Genomic DNA, 5,128 nt, shown 5'->3' on the forward strand with positions numbered 1-5,128 from the left:
ACTGCTAACCAGAAGGCTGGCGGTTCAAACCCACCAGCCACTCCTCAGAAGGAAGATGGGGCAATCTACTTCCATAGTGATACTGACTCGGAAACCCAAGGAGGGTTCGCTATGAGTCAGGTCTGACTGGACGGCACATAACAACAACAAATAGTTTCCTACTTCCTTCAAAGCGACATAATGTGGAGCCAGGCGGTTTAATCTTCGTTTTTGATGTTCTCCATTGTTCACTAAGATGTCAGAGAAACTAATTGTAGAAAAATACTTACTCACTCTTTAAAAGGTCAAGTAGTTAACTATGGGCTGTAGACTAGTACATTTTTTTCCACTGAGTATTTTTTTCATATTTTAAAGTATGATACTACCATAGGTATAAATCATGTTCGTTAGGAAAAAGTTAGAAAGCAACAAAATTTCAAAGAAAATGAAAGCCAATAAACCTATTGCTAATATTTGATATATTTTCTTTTAATTATTATTTTTGTGTAAAAAATTCTTATTATATTTGTACTTACTTATTGGATCAATTATTAAACTTTACTTTCAGTATCTTGCCCTCATTTTATCACTAAGCACTCGTATAATACACCTTGCCATGTACATTAGATTAGGTTTCTACAAAGCACACAATTCAGGGAATACATATTGACTCAAACCTGTCGCTAACTGCTCTCAAGGATTTCATGGGTGGATACTTTGAGACATCAGATAGTGTAAGTTCCCTGTCAGGGTTGGCAGCCTTATCCATCTATACAGTAATCTGTGTTATTAGTTTTGCTTTCTTAGTGTATTTAGCTTTTGTGTTATAAAAATAAAAATGAACACAGTGAAAAATATAGAAACAGACTAGTAAACATTTTATAGTGTTAAATTATAAAATATTATTGTATTATGAAATGATTATTCCTCTAATATGAGCAGATCAAAAGTTTTCTTCCTTATAAAGGAAAACATATGTGAATATCACTGAAATATTATTTTTTGGATTATTTGTCCAATATGAAAAAAAAGAATGGGAAAAAATATGACCTTGGAATCAGAATAAAAATATTTTTGTGAATCCTGTTGTTGATATTGTTACCCAAAAAATAGGACCCTAGAGTGACCCAAGGTCAATTCAGTTACAGTGGGAGAAGAGAGAAGAGCTCAGTCACTTATTATTTGCAGAAAATTTACAGAGTTTCAGAATACTCCAAAAATCCACCCAAACCCAGCGGGTAAACACAGGGTTAATATAGACCGAGCTAGAGTTTATGATCATGTGTACACATTTCATTCTGAAGGACAGAGCTGTTTAACCCACAAGAAAGATAAAGACGTGCTTCCAAGTTATAACTATACCTTATCTCTTAGCTCTGGCAGGCATGAACACCAGGTCAATTCTGTTTTTTTCAAGGCCAACCTTGTAATATCCAAGGCTATGCTCTTGACATCTTTTGGTTTTGTGCCTCTGGGTACGAGCGCTCTTTCCTGAGGCTATTTTGTACTTTACATTATGTGTATCCAGAAATACAATTAATTTTCATACATTGACTTTATTTTAGGAGCTCCAGTGGTGGAGTGCCTAAGGCATTTGACTGTTAACCAGAAAGCTGGTGGTTCAAATTCACCAAACACTCCTCGGAAGGAAGATTGTGCAATCCACTTCTGCAAGAACATCACCTCAGAAATCCAAGAAGGGGTCACTATGAGTAGTATTTGCTATCTTTGTTTCTTTGTTTGTTTGTTTACATAATAAGTAGGGGGAAGATTGAAATTTTTAAGGATTTAATTTTACTTGGTTCCACAACCAAACCCATGAAAGCAGCAATCAAGAAATCAAAGCCATATTCAGCTGGGAAATCTGCTGCAAAAGCCTCTCTAAAATGTTAAAGATCAAAGATGTCACTTTGAAAATTAAGATGTGCCTGACTCAAGCCATTTTTGACCCAAGCCGTGGTATTTTCAATTACCTCATATACATGGGAGATCAGGATAAATGAACAAGGGAGACAGCAAAAAAATAAAAAAAGATGCATTTGAATTGTGGTGTTGGCCAAGAATATAGAATGTACTATGGATTGCTAGAACAACAACCAAATCTGTCTTGGAGGAAATATGGCCAGAAAGCTCCTTTGAAGCAAGAGTGGTTGATCTTTGTCCTTTGTACTTTGGTCACAACTTCAGAAGGCACCAGTCCCTGGAGAAGGATAACATGCTGAGTAAAGTACAGGGTCAGCAAAAGACCTTCAACGAGATGGTTTGACACAGTAACATTGACAACAAATTCAAGCACATAAATGATTGTGGGGATGGTGGCGTACCTGGCAGTGTTTCATTCTGCTGTGCATAGGGTCCCTGTGAGTAGGGATGCCCCTAATAGCACCTAACAATGACCTGCTTCTTGTGGAATCTGTAATTAGTAATAAGATAATTTTGCTTCTTTTCAAATATGTAGGCTTCTTATTTCCTTTTTTGTGCCATGTTATCCTTATGAAATTAATTCACTGAGCAAATCTGCTATCAAAATTAATTAAGTGTTAAAAAGCAAAGATGTTACTTTGAGGACTAATGTACACCTGACTTAAATTATGGTATTTACAGTCGCCTTCCATGAATGCAAAGCTGCACAATGAATAAAAATGATTAAAGAAGCATTGATGCCTTTGAATTATGGGCTGAATAATATCGAATATATCATGGACTTCCAGAATGCCCAAATCTATTTTGGAAAAAGTACAGTCAGAATGCTCATTAGAATCAGAGATGATGAAACTTCATCTCAGGTACTCTACACATATTACCATGAGTCATTGCCAGAGTAGATGCAACCATGGGCTGAAACAAATCAACAACAATCATGAGGATGGTAGAGGATGTTTAGTACTACTGTACATAGGGTTGCTAGGAGTTGCAACTGACCCCATGGGACACAACAACAATAATATATATATGTTACATATATGCTCTCTGGTAGCAAAGTGCCTATGGCATCTGACTGCTAACCAGAAGGGTGGTAGTTCAAATCCACTTGCCACTCTACAGAAGCAAGACTGGGCAATCTACTTACATAAACAATTACCACCTCAGAAACCCAATGGAGCTCACTATGAGTCACAATTGACTCGATGACAGTGGGATTGGGCTGACAAAAAGAATATGAATGAAAGTGATGTTGGCAAGCACCATGTATCTTTAACTAAAACATTTCTAACTCAGCAATTTCTATTTTTCCATTAGACTAGGGTATATACATAGTGATGTATGAACCCTCCTCAAACATCCAGAAGAACACAATATTTTGGAGGAAAGAAAATGTTTATTTAAAACATTTGAATTAATCAATCAATAGTTTTCAAGTAGTCATCATTGTTGTTGTTAGGGGACATCAAGTTGGCTCTAACTCATAATGACCCTGTGGACAAGAGAACAAAACACTACCTGGCCCTGCACCAGCCTCACAATACCTGCTATACCCGAGCCATTGTTGCAGACACTGTGTCAGTCTACACTCTGAGGGCCTTCCCCTCCTTTGCTGACCCTCCACTTTACCAAATACAATATGCTTATCCAGGGAATGGCCCCTCTGACAACATGACCAAAGTAAGTGACACAAAGTCTGGCCATTCTCACTTCCAAGGAACATTCAGTGCACTTCTGCTAGGGTGGATTTGATTCTTCTTCAGACAGTCCATGGCACTTTCAGCATTCTTCACAACATACCACAGCTCAAAAGCATTAATTCTTCTTCAGAATTCCTTATTTATTGTCCAGCTTTCACATGCACATGATGCCATTGAAAACACCCTGGCTTGGGTTAGGCACACCTTCGTCTTTCAAAGAGATATAATTGCTCTTCAGGACTTCAGAGAGGTCTTCTGCAATGGATTTGTCCAGTGCAATATGTCATCTGATTTCTTGACTGGTGTTTGCATTGGTGTTGATTGTGGAATCAAGTAATATGAAGTCCTTGACAACTTCAATCTTTTCTCCATTTATTGTGATACTGCTTCTTGGTTCACATGTGAGGATTTTTCCTTTTATTTTATGTTGAGGTGTAATCCATATTGCCGACTGTAGTCTTTAATCTTAGCAAGTGCTTCAAGTCATCCTCACTTTCAACAAGCAAGGTAGTGTCATCTGCATATTGCAGGTTGTTATGTCTTCTGTCAACACTAATGTGATGCTGTTTTTCTTATAGTCCAGCTTCTTAGACATTTTGCTCAGCATACAGATTGAATAAGTATGGTGAAGGGACACAACCCTGACACATTCCCTTATTGACCATGTAATATCTCCTTGTTCTGTTCAAAAGGCCTCCTGGTCTATGTACAGGTTCCTCATGAGCACAATGAAGTATTTTGGAATTCTCATTATTCTCAATGTTATCCATAATTTGTTAGAATCTGCATAATGGAATATTTTGGCATAGTTGATAAAACACAGGTAAACATCTTTCTAGTATTCTTTGCTTTCAGCCAAGATCCTGCTGACATCAGCGATGAATCTCTCATTCCACATCCTCTTTTGAATCCACTTTGTGTTTCCAGAAGTTTTCTCTCAATATGCTTCTGCAACCTTGTTTGAATTATCTTCAGTAAAATTTTACTTGAATGTGAAATTAATGATATTATTCGATAATTTCCACATTCTGTGGGATCACCATTCTTTGGAATGGGTACAAGTATGGACCTCTTCCAGACACTTGGCCGTGTAGCTGTCTTCCAAATTTCTTGGCATAACCAAGCAAGTGCTTCCTGCACAGCATGCATTTGTTTAAACATCTCAGTGGATAGTCCATCAATTCTTGTGGTCTTGTTTTTCTCCAATTCCTTCAGTATAGCTTTGACTTCTTCCTTCAATACTAATGGTTCTAGATGATATGCCACCACCTGAAATAGATGAACATGGACCAATTATTTTTGGTACAGTGGCTCTCTGTATTCCTTCCATCTTCTTTGGATGTTTCCTGCATCATTCATTGTTTTGCCCATAGAATTTTTTAATATGGCAACTCACGGCTTGAGTTTTTTCTTCAATTCTTTCAGCTTGAGAAATGCTGAGAGTGTTCTTCCCTTTTGGTTTTCTAACTCCAGGTCTGTAGACATTTCATTATAATAATAGACTTTTTCTTCTCGAGATGCTCTTT

This window comes from Orycteropus afer, unplaced genomic scaffold (assembly GCF_000298275.1).
Source record: "Orycteropus afer afer isolate SDZICR_OR568_19922 unplaced genomic scaffold, OryAfe1.0 scaffold01380, whole genome shotgun sequence".
Classification (NCBI taxonomy): Eukaryota; Metazoa; Chordata; class Mammalia; order Tubulidentata; family Orycteropodidae; genus Orycteropus; species Orycteropus afer.